Here is a 27,272-nt window from a genome sequence, read left to right on the forward strand (position 1 = left end):
AGCAGAAGAGATTGAGAGGGATCATGATTGAGATGGATAAAATTACAAGGTGCATAGAAAGGATAGACAGGAAGAAACTTTTCCCCTTGCTGGAGGGATCAATGACCAGGGGCAAAGATTGAAGGTAAGGGGCAGAAGGTTTAGATGAGATGTGAGCAAGAACATTTTCGCCCAGAGGGTGGTGGGATTCTGGAACTCACTTCCTGTTAGGGCTTTAGAGTTAGAAAACCTCTAGAAACATTTAAGAAGTATTTAGATGTGCACTTGTGGTACCAAGGCATACAAGGCTATTACAAAGAGCTGTTAAATGGTCCCACAATAGTTAAGTGTTGAGAGTGTGGTGCTGGAAAAACACAGCAGGTCAGGCAGCATCCGAGGGGCAGGAGAATTAACGTTTCAGGCATAAGCCCTACATCTGGAATGGATTTCCAACATCTGCAGTCCTCAATTTATCCTACAATAGTTAAGTGTTTGTTTTTGACTAGTGCAGATGTGATGGGCCAAAGGGCCTATTTTTTGTGTGCTGTAGATCTCAGACTTTATTCCACAGTTGTATAATAAATTCTCTTAAAAGTTTCAACCAAAATGTGATGAAATAGAGTCATAGAGTGATAGAGCTGTACAGCACAGAAACAGACCCTTCAGTCCAGCTCGTCCATCCTGACCAGATGTTTGAAATTAATCTAGTCCCATTGCCAACACTTGGCCCATATCCCTCTAAACCTTTCCTATTCATATATCCATCCAGACACCTTTTAAATGTACCAGCCTTCACTTCCTCCTCTGGCAGCTCATTCCATACACGCATCACCCTCTGCGTGAAAAAAGTCCCTTAGGTACCTTTTAAATTTTTCCCCTGTCACCTTTAACTATACCTTCTAATTTTGGACTCCCCTACCCTCGGGAAGAGACCTTGACTATTCGCCCTATCCATGCCCGTCATGATTTTATATACTTCTATTAGATCCCCCCTTAGCCTCTGATGTTCCAGGAAAATAGCCCCAGCCTTTTCAGCCTCTCCCCATATCTCAAATACTTCAACGCTAGTGACACTCTTGTAAATCATTACGAACTCTTTCAAGTTGCATAATATCTTTTCTATAGCAGGGAGACCAGAATTGAATGCAATATTGCAAATGTTGTCTAACCAATGTTCTGTACAACTGCAACATGACCTCCAACTCCTATCCTCAATACACTGACTAATAAAGGCAAGAGTACTGAACATCCTGCGACTACAAACCTGCAACTCTACTTTCAAGGAACTATGAACCTGCACCCCAAGGTCTCTTTGTTCAGCAACACTCCCCGGGGCCTTACCATTAAGTGGACAAGTCCTGCTCTGATTTGCCTTTCCAAAATGCAACACCTCACATTTATCTAAATTAAACTCCATCTGTCACTCCTGAATATTAATATTCTGTTTTTTTTTAATATATAAAATTAAAGTACTGTTGTGTTTCTCGCCATCTGCTTTTGAACAGCATGACAAAGACTAATTCCACAATCATTGACATTTAGCAAGTGATAATTGCTCCTTTTAAGAAATGACCCATCCAATACAGATGTTCTGAGAAAAGCTCTAAATTTCTATGTAGCTTGTCTTCTGAGATTATTTATTTCATCCACTTAAATGAAGAGAAATTGGAACAAAATTTGCATTTGGTTTTATAAATTTTATTTACCAGCATTTTATCCTGTCTCTAGAGTAAGCCAGTCATGATTATGGGAATTGGTATTTTCAACTCAAACCTGAATTTCTTTGACTTTATTTTTAAGATGTTCAGAATTTCAAATTGCATTTCCCTAAATTGCCCAGCAAGTGTCATCCAAACTCCAAATTGATCCTCAAATAATGTTCAGTGAAATCCTGAAGGCATCTAACTATCCAAACCCATGATTTCTCTTTGGTTATAATTATTTTCAACATTTTTAATATTTTATCACCAATGATCAATCAAATGTTCTAAGTGGCTGAGTATAGTCTTGAATCTTAATTGTGCTGAAGAGACTGTGCTGATAGAATCACTGAATAAGTGCAAACCGAAGTGGGTCAGAGTTGACTGATTCAGATTATTTTGAAACTACCATAATTTGAATGTTCGATTGTAACTTAATCTGTCCTGAAACTTGTGTGCAAAAGCCTGGACATTGATATTTTGAAGAAGAAATGTGATTTGTTTGAGTATGATTCCTGATGAAGGGCTTTTGCCCGAAAGATCGATTTTCCTGCTCCTCGGATGCTGCCTGACCTGCTGTGTTTTTCCAGCACCACTCTAATCTCGACCCTTGAGTATGTTCATGCCTACCTCAAGTCATGATATTGAAAAACAGGTCCCACAAGTGACTGGCTGTTTGTATAAATTGAGGGTTGGTTATTTCAGTTGGCCAGACAGCTGGTTTGCAATGTAGAGTAACACCAACGGCACAGGTTCAATTCCCACACCAGCTGAGGTTATCACAAAGATCCCATCTCTCAATCTCACCACTTGTCTGAGGTATGGCGACATTCAGGATAAACCACCACCAGTTTTTGTGAATGAGCAACTAGCCCTCTGGGACTATGTTAAAAATCATACAACACCAGATTATTGTCCAACAAGTTTACTTGGAAGCACTAGCTTTTGGAGCGCTGCTCCTTCATCAGGTGATTGTGCTATGGCAGTTTTACCATTTTCACTAGTGCTTAGAATAGCCCACTTTCAAAACCTCTTCTACCTACCAGAGTAACTAGGGTTGGAGAATGATTTGGAGATGCCAGTGTTGGACTGGGGTGTACAAAGTTAAAAATCACACAACACTAGGTTATAGTCCAACAGGTTTAATTAAAAGCACTAGCTTTCTGAGCACCGCTCCTTCATCAGGTGGTTGTGGAGGGCACAATTGTAAAACACAGAATTTATCGCAAAAATTTATAGTGTGATGTAACTGAACTGAAACATTGAAAAATACCTTGATTATTTGTGGAGTCTTTCATCTGTTCGAATACCATGATAGTTTCACTTCTTTCATGTGTAAATCACAAAACTTTTTTTAATTAAAAGGTTGCATTTTCTCAGGTTAACTGTAACAATTGGTGTTAGCTCGACAATATGTTGAAGGTCTTAGCCCCCGTGTTCTCTGTCTGTGCCATAATGTTTAGACTGATTCTAATCTAAAAAGTGAGATAACAGAGTCTTACATAAATTCATGCAGTTTTTGAGCAAAGTACAATGTAACTCTGCAAGTACAAATTCACCCCACAAATGTAGACGTATATGTGTGCATCTGGGTCTTTTGTGCATGTGTGTGCCTGTCTGTCTGGGTTGGGGGGTTGTGAGTGTGAGAGAGAGTGTATATGTGTGTGTATGTGAGTGTAGAGTGTCTTAAATCTGTGAGTGTGGGAGTGTGTGTGTCTGTAGGATTGTGTGTGTGTGTCTGGGGTGGGGGGTTGTGAGTGTCTGTGAGAGAGAGTGTATACGTGTGTGTGTGAGTGTAGGGTGGTCTAAGTCTTTGAGAGGATGTGGGTGTGTGTGTCTGTAAGGGTGTGTATGAGTGTCTGTGTATATGTGTGTCTGTACAGGAGTGTGTGTGTGTAGGAGTGTCCATGTGTGTGTGTATAGTGCAATGGTGGTCACCTGTAGTGTGACATGAACTCAAGGTTCTGGTTGAGGCCCTCCTGGTTGAGGCCTGGTGGAACTTAGCTATCAACCTCTGCTTGGCCACTTTTTGCTGCTGCCTGTCCCGAAGTCCGCCTTGGAGGATGGTCACCTGAAGGTCCGAAGTCGAATGTCCTGGACCACTGAAGTGTTCCCCAATTGAGAGGGAATACTCCTGTCTGTTGATTGTTTTGCAGTGCCCATTCATCTGTTGCCATAGCCCGTGCTTGGTTTCCCCAATGTACCATGCCCCAGGGTATCCTTGCCTGCAACATATAAGATAGACAACGTGAGTACCTGCCACGTACAGAAGGTTTCCTGTGAAGCATTTTCAGCAATCCATCAAAGAGGTGATATCTTGTGGAGTTCCTCCAGCAGGAAACCAGGTCTAAAGGTACCTTATTGATGTGGTGACTATTGTTTGGTGTCAACAAATTCTCATTGCAAAGAGTCTTTGTAGCAAAGATTGGCTGAAGTTGATAAAGAAATCCATTGAGCTCAGGTTCTGGCTACATTTGAGTTAAAGTAGCATTACAGCAGGGGGCACACTGTTTGCAGTGACAGTGAGCTGAAATACTCATGGATTTTCCAAAGTCTATACTCGAACATCTTCAGCTGTCTGATGGACCAAAGGTATTGGGCTTTTGCCCTTTCAATCAAATTAATTAGGAATGTGAATATGGCATTACTGTAGTTATGACATTAGTTTAGCTTTTATTCAGGGTTTCTGGATGTCACATTTATTAGTAATTTCCAAATGTCCTTGACAATGTGATGGTGACGATGTGTTGCCTCGAGACATTGTAATCTATTTGATATGAGTACAGCCACTGTGCTGTTGGGAAAGAAATTCTGAAGATTTTGACTCATTGTTCATGAACAGACAGCCATGTAGTTCCAGATCATGATAGTGTGCAACTTGGATTGGGACGTACGGAAGGTGGTATGTTAATTTGGTAAACATCCATCCAGCAAAGGAAGAAGCAAGAACCAGTTAATCTTCTGGATATGTTCATTCTAATTTGCATCTGTGACATAAATGCTGAATACTTTTCCCCTCTGCCTCCACCTCTGCCTCCATGAATCTGCGCTGGACGCTTATGCTGCTGGGAATGCAAACCCATCTCTGTTGCAGCAGCCAGCGATTGATGCCAGAACTCCTCATCGATGGAGAAGCCACCAGGAATCCAAACTCGCTGCTGCCACAAGTCCATGCTGGATCCACTTGCACCAGGCCCACTCTAGTCTGCATCGGGCTCACTCTAGATTATGTGGGGCCCACTCTCGTTCATGTAGGGCCCACTCTAGTCTGCACTGGGCCCACTCGAGTCCATGCTGGGCCCACTCTAGTTTATTTGGGACCCACTCTAAGTTATGCTGGGCCCAATCTATTCATGTAGGGCCCACTCTAGTTTGTGTAGGGCCCATTCTAGTTCACGTTGGGCCCACTCTCATCCGCATCAGGCCAACTTGAGTCCGTACTGGGCCCACTCTAGTGCTTGCTGGTCCCACTCAAGTCCGCACTGGGCCTACTCAAGTCCGCACCGGGCCTATTCGAGTCCTCACCGGGCCCACTCTAGTCCACATTGGGCCGACTCGAACCCATGCTGGGCCCACCTATGCCCACACGGGGTCCACTCAAGCCTGCGTGGGGCCCACTTGAGTCTGCATTGGGCTCACCCGCCACTGCTGATACTGTCACTGTGACCGCACTCTTTAACAAGAGGTAAGTAAAATAAAAGAGAAGAAAACCGAGCAGAAAAGAAAGGAAACGAAGAGTGGACAAGCCCCGAACTCCAAAGAATACCACTTCATGCCAAAGGGCGATGGTTTTACTCTGTCTTGGAGTTGGTCACCACCTGGCACCTCCATGGCATGCACTTCCTTGTCATATACCTTCCAAAACTTGTATGTTATCCAGGCCTTTTTTCCAATGCCTAATAGCAAAGAACTTTCAATGGATCAATATAATGAATGATAATTTATATTGTTTGCTTATTAACTGAGATAGGATCCTCCCTCTGTATACATTAGATGGTATAACATTGCTGTCACTATGAAGGAGTGTGCTGTCTTTACTGCTAGCTGCATTACCACATAACTTTCTCCTTTTCTTTTGTTTCAATTATATGTGCTGCTTATCCTGTTATCCTGTCAATTTATCATTTATTGAACAATCAGGATAATTTAGAAAGATTGATGATATTGTTAGCTTAACAGCGAAGAATAACCCATTATGACATTATTAGCTGACTAAAAATTCCCAGAGTGGTCTGGTACTTACAATTTTTTCTATCACTTCTTTTGAAAAGTAAGATCCTCATTACCAACCTCCCCAACCTTCGGAGGATCGCATTTCATTTTTCTTTCCAGTTATGCTGGCAAAGAACTGCTTAGTCAAGTTACAGTCAAATCTCATGTGAGCAATTTGTTGCTCCAGGGATGCATAATCAAGACTGCTGGACATGCTCCTGTCCTTCTTTCAATGAAGTATTATGTAGATTCTAATGTTGATGGTTATGAAAGACAATCTGCCTTTGCCAACTAAAAATATTGCAGTTGCTTTAAAGTAGACTCCAAACACCATCATTTATCATTTTCATTTTGTATTCCCGTAAAATATGGCACTGCAGGAATACATAGAGAGCTCAGACCAATTAAGGTTCCTTCATTATCGAGGAGGGCACCGTCTCATTTTACCATCTCGATCTCAGAGACGGTTCACTTTCCCGCAACATAGTGAAGATTAAAATTCTGCAGTTAGAAGACAGTCTGTGTAAGGCCTCAAACTTGAATCACTTTTGTGGTCTCCTCAATACGGGGTGAGAACAGACCAGACCCTGTGACCATTTTGTGGAACACTTTTGACCAGTCCTCAAAACTAATCCCAAGCTTCTGGTCGCTTGTTATTTTAATTGTCCATGTTTCTGTCATGCTTATGCTTCTGGCCCTGGGCTGCTGCAGTGTTCTTGTGAAGCTCAATGCACATTTGAGGAACAGCATCTGAACACCTAAATAGGATTCCACAGCCTTTGTGACTCAATGTTAAGTTTGACACTTTCAGACCATGTTCTCTGCCTCCAATTTTGATTCTTTCTGGCTGTTTATATTTTTTCCTCGGAAAGAGCTGTTTATTATTTTGTCATTCACACATGGACAAATTAGAATTAGAATCTCTACAATGTGGAAACAGGCCCTTTGGCCCAACAAGTCCACTCTGACCCTCTGAAGAGTATAGCACCCAGACCCATTCTCCTACCCTATATTTACCCCTGACGGTGACATGGTGGTTAGCACTGCTGCCTCACAGCACCAGGGTCCCAGGTTCGATTCCAGCCTCAGGCGACTGTCTGTGTGGAGTTTGCACATTCTCCCCGTGTCTGTGTGGGTTTCCGGGTGCTCCGGTTTCCTCCCACAATCCAAAGATGTACAGGTTAGGTGTATTGGCCAAGCTAAAGTGTTAGGTGCATTGGTCAGAGGGAGGGTTGCTCTTCGGACTGGTTGGGCCGAAGGGCCTGTTTCCAAACTGTAGGAAATCTAATCTAATGCAGCTAACCTACATATCCCTAAGGGTAATTTAGTGTAATTCACTGAACCTGCACACTTTTGGACTGTGGGAGGAAACCCACACAGACACAGGGAGAATATGCAAATGCCACACAGTCACTCAAGGCTAGAATCAAACCCGGGTCCCTGATGCAGTGAGGCAGCAATGCTAACCACCGTCAATCTGGATAAGTGTTTTGCTTCTTTGCCGCAACTATAATGACTCACTTTGCCTTTTGTTTCATAACATTTTTGTCACTTCACCTCTCCTGCCATCGACCGAACAACAGAATTTCTTGTTTGTTTTTCCTTCTCTCCATCCTAATGTAAAAATGGCATAACAACACTTCCAATTTTTTTTAAGTTCTGAAGGAGTATCATTTACTCCAAACATTAATTCTGTTTCCCACTCATGGGATTCTCCCAGATCTTTTGAATATTTCTGACAATTTCTGATATTACCATTCCAGATCCTGTCCTTAAATCATGTAAATCAGGAGCAGGAATAGGCCACTCAGCTGTCTGAACCTGCTCTGCCATTCAAATAGATCATGACTGATCTGACTGTAAGCTCAGATCCACATTATCACCTATCCAGATAACTTTTCAACCCCTTGCTTAACAAACATATATTTGCTTCTGCCTTTAAAATGTTCAAGAACTCTGATTCCATTACTTTTTCAGGAACAGTGTTCTAAAAACATTCAAAAAAATCCTAATCTCAGCTTTAAATGGCTGACCCCAGATTTTTAAACTGTGACTGCTGTGGGGTTCTGGATTCTCCCATAAGAGGCGACATCCTGTCCACCTTTACCCTGTGAAAACGTCTCAGGATTATATATGATTCAATAAAGTCACTGCTTGTACTTCTAAATTCCAGCAATTAGATGTCAAACCTCTCCAACTTTTTCTCATAAAAACAACCCACCCATTCCATGTGTGATGAAGGGCTCATGCCTGAAACATAAACTCTCCTGCTCTTTGGATGTTACCTGACCTGCTGTGCTTTTCCACCGCCACACATTTTGACTCTAACTCTCCAGCATCTGGGTTCCTCGCTTTCTCCCATTCTATGAGTTAGTCTGGTAAACCTCCTCTGAACTGCCTCCAATGCATTTACATCCTTCCACACTTATTCAGTTTTGCCATGTGGACTACTTGCTTAACAGTGACATATGGGGCACATTTTATGGAGCAGATACAGCATGTATGGTGTGATATTTCTGTTGAACACTCGATAGGAATATAAAGGTTTGAATGCTAAAGTTATGCCTCCAAACGATCAACAAGTTAGGTATGTAAGTGCATGATACAGTTCCTTTGAAAACAACTTATTATGGCATACAGTTTTTCAGGTAGAAGAATGAAGACAATATGCAATAACTGCTGGGAATATTTTTATGAAAGAGCAGCACAGTGCTTTCTGTTGAAGCTGCCTCTGTGATCCATTGTCTGCTTTCCTTTATTTATAGACATTAATAACTGGCAGCATTGGTATCTGCAGTGACTTGTATTTCCTTGGTGGAATATGTGCATTCCTTATTTTGTTCTTTTGCTGCTTGAACTTTTTAAAAGTCATAATTTAATACAGTTCCACTACATTCCCTTTTGTATTTACTCAGGCAGACGTGATATAAACTGGATGATTTTTCCACATTTGAATTTGACACCCTAAAGTTTTGTTCAAATAAATTAGCTATTGGTACCACAGAGAATATATGCTATTTCTCCCCATTAATTTTCTTTTTGTTTACTGTGGACAGTTATTTTAGTTACTTTTTTAAAGTGTTGAATTATTCACATTTAGCATATTTTTGTCCATATGTACTCTTTCTTTAATTTGGATATCAGAAAAAAAACTCTTTCAACATTCCATTCATTTTCTTTTTTCTAAGTTAAAAGCTGTTACGACACGGGGTAAACTTTCCTGCTTAATTTAAAACCGGCAACACGGAAAAGATTTATCCCGTGCAGTAATCTGTAAAACTTCAAGTGGCCAAGAAGTTTGCACATTCTCCCCGTGTCTGCGTGGGTTTCCTCCGGGTGCTCCGGTTTCCGCCCACAGTCCAAAAATGTGCAGGTTAGGTGAATTGGCCATGCTAAAATTGCCCATAGTGTTAGGTGAAGGGGTAAATGTAGGGGAATGGGTCTGGGTGGGTTGCGCTTCGGCAGGTTGGTGTGGACTTGTTGGGCTGAAGGGCCTGCTTCCACACTGTAAGTAATCTAATCTAATCTAATCAAATCTAATCTCTCTATTTAAAGTAAAAATTAACAACTTTTTAAGTAGAACAGAGAATAATTAACCAAGTAACAATTATGTACACGTCTTCACTCTAAGCTATCTTTTACCTTCCCTTCTATAATACTGGTCCAATAAAACTCCGAGTTAAGATTTACAAAACAACACTTCTTATCTCAAAACCAGGCAGCTTTCTGTTCTCCTATTTGGATCTTCTTGTGTCTTTTCTTCTTCGGGATTCTGCTTCACAGGTTACTGATCGAGAAAGGTACTTTTAAAGATATTTTTCAGGCAGTCTGTTTACATGCTGGGGCTTGGCAGTTCTCCCCTCAACTGTTCAATTTTCCCTGGTCTTGTACCCCCCAAAGCATTGGATGTGCCACTGGCTTTTAAGATTGTCAATATACTAAATTCAAACTGGATTGGAGTTTGATATTTTTCGGGCTATAATTTAAACTTATTGGCCAAATTTGAATTTGTTTTGTGTCCAGGTAGTCGAGTTGTTTGACCAAGTGTTACATTGTTACCTTATTGAGAACACCTGGTGCTGTGCCTGGTAGCTCTGCTGCTTTGAACTCTCTTAAAGTACACCCACATCTTCATAACAAAGCCTATTGATTTTTTTTACATTTAACTCACATTTTTTCCTCTTCAGGTAAACTTGCCAAAAGAATGCAAATATGTGCAGCTGCAAATGTTCATGACATTTGAGAAGGCTGGAGGGCATTCAGTATAATTTCATCTGTAACACGTTTTGGTGCAAGATTACGTAGAGTTTGAGGAGGCAAAGTGAAATCAACATTAGCAGCTCCAGGATTGGGGTAGCCTTTATCCCACCTCCACCAGATTCTGGCTGATTTAATCAAACTTTCTCCAGGTTAGATTCTCATCATAAGCTTAAATTAGACACCTGGTAGCACAGTCAAATTGATTTCACTCACCCTTGCTGATAATACCATGGTGATCATTTACAACATATAGTTCACAAACACTTTGTGCAGCTGAAGAATCTATTTTCCCCCAATTCTTCTCCCTCTAACAGTCTGGGTGTTACCTTCACAAGGATCTGTTCCATGCTATGCGCAGGGAATTCTCTTGGTTTTAATTTCAATATGTCATTTGAAAGCTTGTAATTTTGCAATGAACGGTCCTCTCTTGTTTTAAAGTCTAGAGTTTGACATTTTGAGGCCTGAGGTTTGCTCAACATTAAAGTGAATTAACTCTGTCAAATTCTTTGTTTCTGGCCAGCTTGTAGAATTCAAAAAAGTTGATACTTGTGAAATGACGTTGCTTTCTTTCTAACAAGCATTAATGGAGATATTGTTTTTATTTAATGATGCATGGGAACACCAGCGCCAGGAATTTCTGCTTTGGCTACAATCAGCAATCCAAAGTCTCACAGTTTAAATAAGTGCTTCTTTTTTACTCTCATTTGCACATGCATTCATTTGTAAATTGTCAATTAAATTTGCTATGGACCAGCATGATCAGACAGTAATTTAGACCATTAAAAGAAACTTGGTATATTTATCCAGCAATTTGAGGCAGTTATATGAACACATCTGAGAAAACGATTGGTTGATTATATAAAACAAGCAAGTTTGCTTGGTGTCTACATGGCCACTTTTACACTGAATTATCTCAATCACTTTTTGAAAATGTATTCTTTTGTGGGAAATGAGCATTACCAGCATTTGCTGTCCATCCTTAATTTGATCGTCAGCTGACTGATGGTTAGACTTTAGGTTTAAGCTGAGAAGGGGAACGTTTAAAGGAGACGGGAGAGGCAAGTCTTTTATGCTGAGGGTGGTAGGTACTTGGAACGCACTGCCAGAAGTGGTGGTAGAAGTGGATACAACAGCAACGTTTGAGCGGCATTTGGACAGACACATGAACAGGCAGGGAATAGAGGGATATGATGTGTGTGCAGGCAGATGGAATTGATTTAGTATAGCATTGTGGTTGGCGTGGACATGGTGGGTTAAAGGGCCTATTCCTGTGCTGTACAGTTCAATGTTCTAATATTGGTAATCGTGAAGCAGTTAACTTGTCCTAAGGATTCAGATTGTTCATGGATGTGCTTTATGAAGTATAATCATGTTACCTAGTTTGGCTACATGTGACTCCACAGCTGACTTTTAATCACCTTCTGAAATTGCTGGGATGCTGGGAGACATATGAGAAGTGATTGAATTAGTAAGAAATATATCTGCTGGAGTAAAGAATAATGAGGAGGGATCTGCTGAAAGGCAAAATATTTTAACAGGATTAAACCGGATTGATGCCGGAAGGATGTTCCCAATGATGCTGGAGGAGTCCAGAATCAGAGTCATTGTCTGAGGACACAGGTTAAACCATTCAGGCCAGGGAAGTTTCTTCTCCCAGAGAGTGGTGAGCCTGTGAATTTGTTACCACACAAAGCAATCAAGGCCAAAATATTGCATGTTTTCAAGAAGAAGTTGGATAGATAGTTCGGGTTAAAGGGGTCAAAGGATATGCGGGAAAAGCAGGAACAGGATTTTGAGTTGAATGATTTTTCACGATCATAATGAATGGCAGAACAAGCTCAAAGAACCAAATGACCTACTCCTACGTCAATTTTCTATACTTCTATGAAGTGACCTCTCAAAAACAAAACCAATTCAACAACCTGGCATCAAGCAAACCATTGGAATGAGACCCGGCAAAGACATACATAGTCCAGGCACACTTAAAGTAATTCTCACTAACATTTCGGAACTTATGCAAAACAATTTGGAGAGCTGTACTCCAGATTAGGCAAACAACAGCCTCACAAAGCCGCACTGACTGATTCATAATTATCAACCAATGTCCCAGATTCTTCCTTTGCCATCTCAATTTATGTCTTGACCACCTCCTACAGGTGCCAGAGCAGTGTTCCTGCCATTCAGAAAGAAATTCCCTTGGGAATGTTCAATAATTATTCATGAAATTTATTGCTTAATGTTCATGGAGCTAAATATTCTGATGATTCCAATCCCATTAGTTACTCCTGAATGTGAACCTCATGTCCCCCATAATCTGAAGAGTACCTTTCCTGTTCAATATTTAATTATACCACGACATGCCTACCTGGATCCCAAAAGTCAACCACTTATTGTACTAGACACTAAATATTTGGATGTTGGTACAAATTTTTCTTCTTTTATTGTAAGACATTCCATGATGCAGTTTATTGAGTAGAGCTAGACATCAGCCAATAAATTGACTTATTCACTTAGCACTTATTATACTTATAACTGAACAGAATATACTTTTCCAGTGTTTTACAAATATTTCATGAGGAAACAAAATGCTTAACTTTGCAGGTTGGTGATTGGTCAGCTAAGCCATGAATTAAAGTTATTATTTATAGTGAAAAGTATCACCCTTGACCTGGGAAGCCCTGCCTCATTCCTTATATTAATGACTTCTGTCTGGGAGTTACTGCCACATAAACACACCCTCATTACCAAATGAATAAAGAGGCAAAATATTCCAAAAGGTTTTTATTTAATAACACAGAATATTTGTGAGGAGTAATAGAGTACATTTGTTTTAACTTCTCTCTTGTATATCAGTTGAAGTATTAATTTAAGATGGACTTATACTCTTCCCAGAATAGCAGAGAGGCAAGTTCAATCAAATTGAACAGATATGAAAACTTGAGTATCCATCAGCATAATTTCATGGCCAAAATGATTTTATTTCTCATAAAAGTAAAGTCTGAATAGTCCCAATTAACTTCAGAAGCTCTTTAGTCATGAATATGAATTGGATTTAAATACTTCAGTAAACATTAGCTTGGTGCTACGTACTGTGCCACCTTTCCCATTGCATAGAAAGCAAAAGGCAGTGCTTTGCACTGTTATTGCAGTATTATGATAGTAAATGAGCAGCATATAGTATTATGGGCAGCTCGGTGGTTAGCATTGCTGCCTCACAGCGCCAGGGACCCAGGTTCGATTCCAGCCTTGGGTGACCATCTGTGTGGAGTTTGCACATTTTCCCAGTGTCCGTGTGGGTTTCCTCCGGGTGCTCCGGTTTCCTCCCACAGTCCAAAGGTGTGCAGGTCAGGTGAATTGGCCATGCTAAATTGCCCGTAGCATTAGGTGCTTTAGTCAGAGGGAAATGGGTCTGGGTGGGATTCTCTTCAGAGAGTTGGTGTGAACTTGCTGGGTCGAAGGGTCTGTTTCCACAATGTAGGGAATCTAATGTAAATGTGACATGCATGGTTACCATTGTGCTTCGAGGTAAAGCCAAGAGGTGAATTAGCACTGTGCAGATAGAAACATTAGTAGGGGCATCAAATGTAGTTATGGCATCGAGATATGGTTTATATTGTTAAAACTGCTAATTCACAGCCTTGTACTCTCAGTAAGGCAAACGTCTATAGTAGTATAGTGTTAGTCTGTATCAGCATGATCAAAACTTAGTAAAAATAGCCCATTTTCAGCACTGACACTTAGCATATCAAAGTGATATGAGCAGAATGCAGGTTAATCAAAGGGGTTGGTTTCAGGGGAAATGAGACAGGCAAGGCTAAGGTCTGATATCCAGCAGCAGTAAAGTTGCAAATCAGTAACTGGATCATAAAATGGCAGCTAATCCTGAAAGAACAGGGCATGTTTTATTTTGCTATATATACACCCCACAGTATTAACTTAGCAAACGTTGTGGTCCATGAAAGGGTTTATTGAAGATCACTGAATGTCACAGATGTTTATTGTCCTCTCTTGTGGATTGCAGTCACATCAAAACATGAAAGGGAAAGGAAGCCATTAAAATTTATCAGTAATGATGACACCATGGAATAATGCTGGCTCTATCCATTCTCCTGAAAACATTTCCCAGTGATAATTCCTTGCTTAGTGTCCTACAAAGACATTGTTACTCATTGCACTGTGACTATTTCCTGCTGAACTTACTCTCAGTTCTTAATGCATTAGTTCACGGAGGTTAATTTTTTTCCTTTTTCTAAGTCACCCCAGAATCAAAAAAGCCATAAAATACTCATTGTTAGAGTTAAGAGATATAATTATAAAGGAAATGAGCAGCAAGTGCAAAGGAAACTCGATGACCATGGTCAGTCTACTGAACATCCACTCACTACTTCTATCCAAATATATCTTTCCCAAGGTAAAACTGCTTACAATACTCCAGCTGTCGTCTTACAATAGATCGAGAGAGAAGGCTTTTGATGGAGTGTAGATTAGAGTGGTGCTGGAAAAGCACAGCAGGTCAGGCAGCATCCGAGGAGCAGGAAAATCAACGTTTCAGGCAAAAGCCCTTCATCAGGACTGAAGGCAGGGAGTCTCCGGGGTGGAGACTTAAATGGGAGGGTTGGGGGTGGGGGTGGGTGTGGGTGTGGGGAGAAGGTAGCAAAGAGTACAATAAGTGGTTGGGGGTGGGGATGAAGGTGATAGGTCAGAGAGGAGGGTGGAGCGGATAGGTGGGAAGGAAGATTGGCAGGTAGGACAGGTCATGAGGATGGTGCTGAGCTGGAAGGTAAGGTGGGGGGAAGGGGAAATGAGGAAACTGGTGAAGTCCACATTGATGCCCTGGGGTTGAAGTGTTCTGAGGAGGAACATGAGGCGTTCTTCCTCCGGGCATCAGGTGGTGACAGAGTGGCAGTGGAGGAGGCCCAGAACCTGCATGACCTTGGCAGAGTGGGAGGGGGAGTTGAAATGTTGGGCCATGGGGCAGTGGGGTTGATTGGTGTGGGTGTCCCGGAGATGTTCCCTAAAACGCTCTGCGAGAAGGCGTCCAGTCTCTCCAATGTAGAGGAGACCGCGGAGGTGCAGGATGTGGATGAGATGCATTGGAGGGCATCTTCAATCACGTGGGAAGGGAAATTGTGCTTTTTAAAGAAGGAGGCTGCCTGGTGTTTTTTGTGGTGGAACTGGTCCTTCTGGGAGCAGATATGGCAAAGGCAGAGGAATTGGGAATATGGGATAGCATTTTTGTAGGAGGTAGGGTGGGAAGAGGTGTAATCCAGGGAGGTGTGGGAGTTGGTGGGGTGGAGTGATGTGTTCTTCCTATCAGGTTTGGAAGATCAAGAGCATTTCAATCTTCCTGGACACTGCAGGAAGTGTGCTTGGTTGCCAATCCTATCGGACCTCATGGATTGGTTGGAGCAGCAATTAGAGAAATGTGCAGGTGTAAGGAGGTGTGATGAGTGGCAGTTTCAGGACATTGGAGGCAATGCAGATACAGTCAGATGGTTGACTGTTCAGAATGGTAGTCAAAAGGTGTGGTGCTGGAAAAGCACAGTAGGTCAGGCAGTATCTGAGGAGTAGGAGAATCAACATTTTGAGCATAAACCCTTCATCAGGAATATAGGGGAGGGTAAGGTGGATAAGAGATAAATAGGAGGGGGTAGGGCTGGGGGGAAGGTAGCTGGGAAGGCAATATGTAGATGCAGGTGGGGGGGTGATGGAGATAGGTCTGAGGGGTGAGTGGAGTGATAAGTGGAAAGGAAGATGGTCAGGTAGAATAGTTCAAGTGGGCAGTGCCCAGTTGGAGGGTTGGATCTGGGATGAGGTGGGGGGAAGGGCGATGAGGAAACTGGTGAAGTCGCCATTGATGCCGTGTGGTTGGATGGTCCCAAGGTGGAAAGTGAGGCGTTCTTCCTCCAGCTGTTGGGTGCTTTAGATTTGACGGTGGAGGAGGCCCAGGACTTGCATATCCTTGACGGAGTGGGAGGGGGAGTTAAAGTGGTTGGCCACAGGGCTTTGGGGTTGTTTGGTGCATGTGTCCCAGAGATGTTCATGAAACGTTCTGCAAGTTGATGTCCTGTCTCCCCTGTGTGGAGGAGACCACATTGAGAGCAACGGACATAGTCAATAAGGTGTTTGGATGTGCAGCAAAATCTTTGCTGGCTATGGAAAGGTCCTTTGGAGCCTTGGATGGAGATGAGGGGGAGGTGTAGATGCAGGTTTTACACATCTTACTGTGGCAGGGTAAGGTGTCGGGAGGGGAGGGTGGTTGGTGGGTGGGGGGGGGGCGTAGACCTAACAAGGAGGGAATTGTCTCTGTGCAATGTTGAAAGGCATGGGGAGGGAAATATATCTCTGGTGATGGACTCGGACTGTGGGTGACAGAAATGGCCTAGGACAATGCGCTGTATCAGAAGATTGATAGGATGGAAGGTAGTAGAGGTATCCAGGTAGTACAGGAGTCTCCTGCAGCTATCTACAGTGAAGGTTGATGACTTCTCAGGTGACTCTAGCACTGATGCCAGGTTTCTGTACCACAACTGACTCTGCTGTAAAGATAGCTATATCAGGTTCAAAGCTATAAATTGTAATAGGGGTCTGACTGGTCAGAGGCACAGACAGACATTTCTGTGGCCGTCATCGAGACATCAGGATGGTCTGTTGCCTCCCTGGTGCCAGGATCAAGGATGTCTTGGAGTGTGTGCAGAATATTATGAAAGGGGAGAGTGACCAGCAGATGGTGAACATTGGTACCAGTGATGTAGATAGGGAAACAGCTGATGTTTTGCAGAAAGAAGATAGGAAATTAGGCAAGAGTTTAAAAAGTTAGTCCTCAAGGGTAATGATATCAGAATCACTCCTTGTGCCATGTACAACTGATAGCAGGAAGAGGCGGATAGGGCAGATAAATGCGTGTCTGGTATAAGGAGCAAGGATTCACATTTTTGGACCATTGTTATCTCTTCTGGGGTAGATCTGACCTGTATACAAAGGACAGGTTGCACATGAATTGGAAGGGGACCAATATCCTGGTGAGGAGATTTGCTAATGCTACTCAGGAGGCTTTACACTAGTGTGGGGGGAGGTGAGAGAGATAGACCCTAAAAGGTTCAGAGTAAAGGGATAAATTTGAGGCTGGAACAGTGAATGAGGGGAGCAAGTTAAATAGTAAGTCAGGAACGAGCACAGCAGAGAACGAGGTAAGACTGATGAATTAAACTGCGTTTATTTCAATGCAAGAGGCCTGACAGGTAAGGCAGATGAACATATGGCATGGTTGGGAAAATGGGACTCAGATATCATATCTATTATAGAAAAGTGGCTCAGTGATGGACAGTTTAATATTCCAGAGTATAAATGCTAGAGGAAGGATAGAAAGGGAGACAAGAGAGGAGGGGGAGTAGTGTTTTTGGTTCAGCATAACATAACAGTTACATGTCAGGAGGATATTCCTGTGAGAATGCCCAGTGAAGTTACATAGGTGGAACTGAGAGATTATAAAAGGGATGATCACCTTATTGGGATTGCATTATAGGTCCCCAGTTGCCAGAAGGAATTTGAGAAGCAAATGTCAGGAGATCTAAGCTATCTGTAAGAATGATAAGATTGTAATGGTAGGGGATTTTAACATTCCAAACATAGACTGGGACTGCTATAATGTTAAGGACTTGGATAGAGAGGAATTTGTTAAGTGTGCATAAGAAAATTTTCTTATTCAATATGTGGATGTACCTCCTAGAACAGGAGCAAAGCTTAACCTTCTGTTGGGAATAAAAGGGCAGGACATGTGACAGAGGTATCAGTGGGGGAGCACTTTGGGGCAAGTGACCATCATTCTATTAGTTTTAAAATAGTGATGGAAAAGGATAGACCAGATCTAAAAGTTAAATTTCAAAAATGCAACAAGGCCAATTTTGATGGTATTAAACAGAAACTTTCAAAATTTGATTGGGGGAGGCTGTTCACAGGTAAGGGGTGGTTAGAAAGTGGGAGGCCTTCAAAACTGAGATAACAAGAGTTCAGAGGTAGTATATTCCTGTTGGAGTGAATGGCAAGGCTGGTATGTGTAAGAGATGCTGGATGACTAGAAACATTGAGATTCAGGTCAAGAAAAACAAGGAGGCATATGTCAGGCATAGACAGCTGGGATCGAGTGAATCCTTACAGGAGTATAAGGGCGGTATGAGTATACTTAAGAGGGAAACCAGGAGGGCAAAAAGGAGACTTCAAGTAGCTTTGGCAAGTAGGTTTAAACAGAATCCAAAGAGATTATACAAATACGCTAGCGACAAAATAGTAACTAGGGAGAGAATAAGGGTCCTTAAAGATCACCGAGATTGTCTATGTGTGCAATCACAAGAGGTTGGTGAGATACTAAACAAATATTTTGTGTCAGTTTTTAATGTAGAGAAGGAAATGGAAGTGAGAAATTGAGAAAATAAATAGTGATGTCTTGAAAGGTGTCCAAATACAGAAGAGGAGATGCTGGAGGTCTTACAATGCATAAAGGTAAATAAACCCCTTGGACCTGATCAGATGTTTCCCAGAACTTTGTGATAAGCTAGGGAAATGATTTCTGGGCCCTTGCTGAGATATTTGTATCATCAACAGATATGTGTGAGATGACAAAAGGCTGGAGGGTTGCTAATGTGGTGCCATTATTTAAGAAAGGTGGTAAGAAAATGTCAGGAAACTATAGACTGGTGAGTCTTAAGTCAGTGGTAGGTAAGTTGTTTGGGGGGATTCTAAGGGATAGGATTTACATGCATTTGGAAAGGGAAGGACTGGTTAGGGATAGTCAACATGGCTTTGTGTGTGGGAAATCATGTCTAACTAACTTGATGAATTTTTTGAAGAGGTGACAAAACACTCGGTAGGCAACATACCATCCAGGAGTCTCGTTTGCGACCACAGATTCTCCTGTCTGTTCCTCTAGCCATTGAATCTCCCATTACTATCGTGCTGCTATTCTCCCCCCTTCCCTTCTGAGCCATTGAGCCAGGCTCAGTGCCAGAGACCTGGCCACCGTGGCTTTCCCCTAGTGGGCTCCACCCCCCCCCCCCCCCCCCCCCCCCCCCCCCCCACCACCACCACCACCACCATCAGAATGGTAGACATTGTCTATATTGAGGTCGAGAGTGTGGTGCTGGAAACGCACAGCAGGTCAGGCAGCATCCAAGGAGCAGGAGAATTCCTGCAGGATTCCTGATGAAGGGCTTTTGCCCGAAACATCGATTCTCCTGCTCCTCGGATGCTACCTTACCTGCTGTGCTTTTCCAGCACCACACTCCAGACTGATCTACAGCATCTGCAGTCCTCCCTTTCTCCTGTTGTCTATATTGACTTCAGCAAGGCATTCGACAGGGTTCCACATAGTGGACTTGTCAGGTAGGTTAGAACTCGTGGAATCCAAGGGGAGTTAGCCAATTAGATACAAAATTAGTTTGAAAGTAGAGGTTGGTGGTAGAGGTTTGTTTTTCAGATTGGAGGCCTGTGATCAGTGGTGTGATGCGAGGATCAGTGCTGGGTCCACTGCTTTTCGTTCATGTATATAAATGACTTAATTGTGAATATTGGAGTATGGTTAGTAAGTTTTGCAGGTGACATGAAAAATGATGGTGCAGTGGATAGTGAAGAAGGTTATCTTAAAGTTCAATGGGACCTTGATCTGATGGGTCAAAGAGTGGCAGGTGGGGTTTAATTCAGGTAAATGTGAAATGTTGCATTTTGGTAAGGTATACTAGGGCAAGACTTATACTGTTAATTGTTGTCGAATAGAGAGATCTAGGGGTGCAGGTGCATAGTTCTTTGAAAGTGGAACCACAGGTTGTAAATAAAGTATTTGGCACTCCTGCTTTCATGGATCAGGACATTGAATTGAGGAGTTGGGATGTGATGATGTGGCTGTACAGGACATTGGTGAGGCCCTTTTGAAATTCTGCATTCAATTCTGGTCTCTCTGCTGGAGGAAAGATGTTCTTAAACTTGACAGGGTACAGAAAAGATATACAAGGATGCTGCTGGGATCAGAGATTTTGAGATGGAGGGAGAGGCTGAATAGGAATGAGGGTGAAGGAGGAATTGCAAATTAGAGAAGTTGAATTCAATGGCCAATCAAGTACAGAAAGTGAAATTAAGAGAGAAAGGAAAAAATAAGAGAGAGACAAGAAAGAAAAAATAAAAGTAATCAATTTTCAAATGTCTATCTGTTAAATTCTTTACAAACTTGCAATGACAAAAGTGTTCCACAAATCATATCCGTGAAAGTTACCTTGAGTGAAATGACTAACAGCAAAGCTTCTGTTGCAAACTTTGTACAAGATGTTCAAGAGAGAAAATGTTTACCTGTCCTCACTAATGTACCTGTTGCAGGTGCTTCCATTAATGACATGATTGTCAGGAGTGAATATCACACCATCCTTCACGGAGACAAAATCTTATCTAATTAAGGTACATTTAACTGGAATATGTAAGATATGATGAAGGGATTGACAATGTGGACACATAGCGAATATTTCCCTTGTGGGGTAATCTAGAATGAGAGGACATAGTTTTAGTCGAAAGGGTGGCAGATTTAAAACAGATGATGAGGAAGTACATCTCTCAAATGGTCATGAATCTGTGGAATTCATTGCTCCAAAGTGCAGTAGATGTTGGGACATAGAAAAAATTAAGAAGGAAATAGACATTACTAATTTTAAAATTAATAATGTATTGAAGGATTATGGGGAGTGGGCAAGAAAGTGGAGTTGAGGGCAAATGAGATCTACCATGATCATAATAACTTATGGAGTAGACTCAAAGGGCAGAATTGCCTCCTTCTGCACCTAGTTCTTGTGTTGTTCTGTTCACTCTGAGTGTACCTTCCATTATATTGAATGGTATTATCTCCATTCCAATAGACTAGATTCAAATCAGACCGAGCAACTCAAAACTCAACATCAATAAGGTGCTGTGAGGCATAAACAGCAGCATATTCAGTCACAATCACTAGACTCAGGACCCATTAGATCTCTTATTCTAAATGTATCACTGAGCCTGAGGAATAACCCTGGCTCAATAATGAGTGTTAAAGACCATGTCAGAACAGCACAAGATATACCTAAAAGAAACAAGACCACAACACATGACCACTTCCATCCCAGAGCAGAAGATGCATGTGATACATGGAACTAAAATGATCACACAAACAAGGGATCAAATCAAATTCCTGCAATGTACAATATGAATGATGGTGGAAATTAAAGAACTAATAAGAGGAGTAGACAGCACAGAGGTCCCCATCCTCAATGATGGAGGATTTTAGTACATCAGCTCACAAGAAAAGGCTGAAGCATTTGTAAGCATCTTCAGCCAGAACTGCAAAGTGGTTGATTCATTTCAGTCTCTTCCTGATTGGCCCCAGGATCACAGATACCAGTTTTCAGCCAATTTGATTCTCTCTACATGACACGGAGAAAGGTATAAAAGCGTTGGATACAACAAACACCGTTGCGCCCAGCAACAATAAAGCAAAAGTACTGAAGGATTGTCCTTCAGAACTAATTGAACCCTAGCCAAGCTGTTTCAGGACAATAAAAACCCAAACAATTGCTGAGATATGTCCTGTAAGAGCAGGATAAATGTGATCTGACAAAATAGTGCATGATGAATCTATTCTCAATCATTTAAGTGATTAATTATGTTGTCAACAGTGCTATAAAGTAGCACTTGCAGATCAATAACTGGATCTCTGAGGCTCAGTTTATGTTGAGCAATGTTCATTCAGCTTCTGATACCTTATTTCAGTCTTTGTTCAAGAATGGATAAAAAAGCTGAAGTCCTATGATGAGAATGACTGCATTTGACATCAGGGCAGGACTTTACGAATTCTGACATTCAAGGACCCTGAGAAAATGTAATGCAATAGAAATCGGGGGAAATCCTTCCACTGGTCCAAGTCATACCTAGTTCAAAGGAAGATAGCTGTGTTTGTCACGCTATCATGGGGAGCTTTTGCTCAGATGTTCCGTGACTATATCTTAAGCCCATCCATCTTCAACTACTTCATCAATGACCTTCACTTTACTATAAAATTCTGAAGTAGAGATGTTCACTGATGATTGTGTAGTCTTCGATATCAGTTATAGCTGTTCAGATCCTAAAGCAGTCTGTGTCTTAATGGAGCAAGTCTCAGACAACATTTAAGCTTTGGCTAATAATGACAAGTAACATTCATACCACATCTTTGCCTGGCAATGACCAACTCCCAAAAAGACAGAATCTAACCATTCTCCCTGGACATTCGAGGGTGTTACCATCAATAAATCTCCTACCATCAACATCCTCAGTCTTAACATTAACTAGAAACTGAACTGCCTTAGGCAGTTAAACCCTGTGCAAAAACAGAAATTGCTGGAAAAGCTCAGCAGGTCTGGTAGCATCAGTGGAGAGAAATCAGAGTTTAATGTTTCGGGTCCTTAGAACTAATGGTGGCTAGGAATGTAATGGCTATTTCTTCAGAAGATGGGCTGGCGCGAGGAGATAAGGAGTAAATGAAAGGTGGAGATAAAGCCCAAAGAGAAAGAAGGAAAATTGGACAGACAAAGGAGTGGATAATGATCAGGCCAGGAGGGTGAATGGCTCTTAATAGGGGACTGTAAGTGGCTAACAATGGGTTGTGTAAAATGTTAGGCTACAAGAACAGAGAATACTGAGTGAGTGACTTAATCCTGACCTCCCAAAGATTTTTACTCATCCACTTGACAGGGATTGGATTTTAGTGGAATATTTCTTAATTTGCCTTTTGAATAAAATTTAGTTTAATTTGACAACCCATTACAAAGTTAAGTACTTACTTGTACAATGTGTCTACATCTACTTCCATTCACCAAAGCACCTTCAACATCTCATTTCAACCTCTACTCATAAGAAGAACATGAGCAGCAGGCATGTATAAGCATTGTAACCTCCGAGTTCAATTTCAAGTTACACACCTCTTAATCTGGAACTGTACTGCTGAGTCAGTATTTTGAACACTGTCTCCAGCTGCATTCTGCATGTGTATACACTGTATGGGCTGCAGCTGTTTAAAAAGGATGCACACCCTCTCAAGGGCAATTAAGGAGGGCAACAAAAGCTGGCCTAACCAATGATATTAGCATTGCACGAATAAATAAAAAAGACAGCAATTTCACACATCCATTGGTGAGCCGGGTTGGTAAGTTGCTGCTTCTGTGATGCTAACCTTGGAGTTAATGAGGATCACTGTGAATCTCATATCTCTATATGTGAGTGGTGATTACTTTGGATTGGTAGGAATGCTTATTCAAGGAGATTTCGAGTGCCATCTGTGTTTGTTGTGATAGTCTCACACAAACCAACTGCTGGCCTGCAATATGCTCTTACCTTATTGTAAACAGACCCTTTGAAGAGGGATAATGAGGATATTTTAGAAGTATTTCAAGAGTCTCAAGAACATTGAATGTGTATGATATAGTTGTTACATTGTTTATGTGTGGAATGAATACCCAATTTCATCAGCCCAACTTCAGCAGCAAGGGGTTTTAAGTTATATTCCATGATACACTGTTGTATTGTATTTGCTTCAAAAAACAAAACTGCTGCCTTAAGTAAAGTGTACTGTTCTTCTTGTAAATGATGTGTCTTTTGACAGATACTACCTTGCATGTCATGAAATAATGGATAAAGAACCTTATATTACTGAGAACAAAAACTAATATAATTCACAGAGTGGGATAGCCCACAGCCTGGCAGATGATAAAGTTCCTGGAGATGGCAAGGCTCATCATTTGTGGAATGACAATTGCTACAACCTGCATGACCAAGACATCTTCCAACATCAGTATTGGAAGCTGATGTTGAGATAGGGAGACAAAAGCAGTATTGTCTCCCTATCTCAACCTCCTCCAAACATTATCATTCCACAAAGTGTCGAGAAGTATCCTTGTATTTATTTTGTTACCTACATCAGAACAGAGGTCAGAAATAGGCAATTCAGCCTTGGAAGCCTGCTCTGCCATCTCAGGTCTTCACTGAAGCAAAAACAGAAATTGCTGGAAAAGCTCAGTAGGTGTGGCAGCATTTGCGAAGAGAAATCAGAGTTAACATTTCAGGTTTAATGACCCTTCCTCAGAACAGATAAACTTTCACTCTCCGAACTCACCAAAAATGTATCTACCTCAGTGTTCAAAACCTCTACTCTCATCACCTTCTCAGGTCCATAGTTTCAAAGACACCTGAGAGGGTCATTCATTAAAGGAAGAAAAATGCCACATCTCTGTCTTGAATAGGTAACCCTCTTATTTTTTAACAGTGGCTCTAGATCAGGTCCCATAAGAGCAAGCATCCTCTCCACATCTACCCTCTTAAGACGACTCAGGATCTCACATATTTCAATCAAGTCACCACCTCTTACAATTCTAAACTCAAGTAGATACAAACCTGGGCTGTCCAACATCACCCTAAAACACCAATTTATCCATGGAATTATAGATATTCGTCTAATAAAATATCTCTCAATGCTTCCAACACATTTACCTTCTTCCTAAGTAATCAGTACTGTACACAGAGCAGCAATTTCTAGTTTCACAAGTGCCCTGTTTGACTGAAGCATAACCTCTCTACTGTTGTATTCAATTCTCCTCATAATAAATTCTATCAGTTTTCCTAATTACTTGCTGTGTCTGAATACTAACATTTTCTGATTCATGCACTGTATTCCTTCTATATCTCAAGAGCTCTGAAATCTTTCACCATTTAGTTGATATACTTTCATTCTTCCTGTTAAAAAAGATAATTTTATATTTTCCCACAATATTTTTCAGATCTTCTACTCATTTGGACATTCTATAACATCGAGTATAATAAAAGAACTGTGAATACTAGAGAGCTGAAACAAAAACAGAAATTGTTGGAGAAACTCAGCAGCATCTGAGAGAATATAGAGTGAACATTTCAAATCTGGTGACTCTTAAACATTCCTGATGAAGAGCTTATGCTCGAAACGTCGACTCTCCTGCTCCTTTAATGCTTCCTGATCAGCTGTGCTTTTCCAGCACCACACTTTTTGACTTTTCATCTGAGCTTGTTCACCAGAGCTACTGGACTTGAACTGTTAACTCTGCTTTCTCCCCACAGATACTGCCAGACCTACTGGGTTTCGTCAGATATTTCTGGCCTTGGTTTATATCTTCTTGTAGTCACTTCCTGTCTTCGATAGAACATAATTCTTTCAACCAAGTCATTTCTATATTTTGTGAACACGTGAGCTCCCAACACTGATCCCTGTGGCACACCACTCATTACATATATCAAACTGAAAAATACCCCTTGATGTTTACTCTTTGCTTCCAGTGAGATATCTGGTCTTCTATCTACACCCCAAATGCTATCCCCAAAACCATGAGCATTTATTTTCTGCAATTTGATGTCACATTTTATTGTATGCTTTCTGGAGATCTAAGGTCAATACATTGTGGTGAAGATGCAAAGTCAAAGGATTGGGAAGCCTTCAATGAAGAGCAGGGGATAGAAAAGCAATAAGGGGGACTAGATGAAGTATAAGCTATCTGGTCATTTTAAAAAAAAAATGCAGGAGGTTTTTTTAGATATGTGAAAACTAAGAGAGAGACAAGAGTGGACATTGGACTGCACAAAAATTAGACTGGAGAAGCAGTAATGGGGAGCAAAGAAGCAACAAAGGAACTGAATAGATACTTTGCATCAATCTTCACAGTGAAACATACCAGCAGCATACCAGAACTTCAGGAGAATCTGGGGCAGAGGTGAATGTAGTGGCCATCATTAAGGAGATTGTGCTGGGAAGCTGAATGTTCTGAAGCTGGATAAATCATCTGGAAAAGATAGACAATGCCCCAGAGCTCTGAAGGAAATAGCTGAGGAGATTGTAGATGCATGAGTGGTGATCTTTCAGGAACCACAGGAGTCACGGAGGATCTCAGAGGACTGGAAAATGGCAAATGTAGCACTCCTGTTTAAGAAGGGAGGGAGGCAGAAGGTAGACTTTGTAAATTACGTTACTTCCTTTCAAAAAATGATTTAAAGCAAGACAGCCATGCTTCACTCTTTGCATTGATAGGCACGACCTTCTCTGAGGATTTTTTTTAATGTTTCCAGGTCTTTGAGAGTCAAACGACAGCAAATGTTGTGGAAGAAAAGAAGTGTACTTCACTTGCTTTCAAATGGTGAGTGTGACTCCATTGGCTGGAATATTCCAGAAGATTCATTTTAATGTAATATCAGATCTTCAGAAGCCAAAGGAAGGGGAAATTTGGAGATTTATAATGTGTACTGAACATATGACACAGTGCATACTATTGTGTAACTTGATGACTAGTCAGTAGCCTTGTTTTGTTTGGTGCTTTTGTTTACATTTTCCCCTGTGAATAACACAAAACAATATTGCTTTCAGAAATCTACCTTCTACACGGTGCAGCACAGCATTCTATCACTGCTACTTACATATTGTGGTGGCATAGTGTTTACCAATGCTATTAATCTAATGGTCTCAGGGAATATCATGCATTTACAATCATATGGCACCTTTAATATGATGAAAAGTTCAAAGTTGCTGAGCACCATTATTATTTTAAACATTACTGTGACTCATAAAGAGCTACCAAGTCAGATGCTGAAAAACTTGGTCAAAGCGTTAGATTGTGACGAGTGGCCTCAGAAAGAAAGTGAGATCCCAAGAGGTGTAGCGAGCGCTTTCCAGAACTTGGGACAAAGGCAACTGAAATAATGATGGAATAATCATAATTGGGAACACACAAGAGTCCAGAATTAGAGGAATACAAGTACCTAGGGAGCTTGTGTGGTCATACACGAGCACGTGAATGAAGAACAACAGTAGAGCATTCATACCCTCAGACCTGCACCAGCATTTGAAAAGATCATGGTTGATCTGATCATGGCCCTTTCTTTATTTACCTGCCTATTTCCTATGTTCTTAAACTCTAAATTAACAAAAGGGTCAATCTAACTCAACCTTAAAATTTTCCAATTGCCCTGCAAAGAGCTGCTTCTTCCCCACTGTTATCAGACTTATGAACGGACCTCTCATATATCAGAATTGATCTTTCTCTGCATCTTCTCCATAGCTGGAAC

The 27,272-nt window shown here is 41.4% G+C and overlaps 1 protein-coding gene across 8 annotated transcripts in view; it reads left to right on the forward strand.

Annotated features, from left to right (window-relative positions):
- Positions 1–27,272, forward strand: part of LOC122557667 (leucine-rich repeat-containing protein 4C) — a 998,121-nt gene that overhangs the window by 366,195 nt on the left and 604,654 nt on the right. The window contains exon 3 of one of the 8 annotated variants that reach the window (XM_087996324.1): positions 26,280–26,347. The exons of the other annotated variants lie outside the window; for them this stretch is intronic. The gene's annotated coding sequence lies outside the window, so the exon portion shown is untranslated. The remainder of the gene's footprint in view (positions 1–26,279; positions 26,348–27,272) is intronic. 8 annotated transcript variants of the gene reach the window in all.

This window comes from Chiloscyllium plagiosum, unplaced genomic scaffold (genome assembly GCF_037043375.1).
Source record: "Chiloscyllium plagiosum isolate Xiang-an unplaced genomic scaffold, Cpla_swu_hap1 HiC_scaffold_18, whole genome shotgun sequence".
NCBI classification, from domain to species: domain Eukaryota; kingdom Metazoa; phylum Chordata; class Chondrichthyes; order Orectolobiformes; family Hemiscylliidae; genus Chiloscyllium; species Chiloscyllium plagiosum.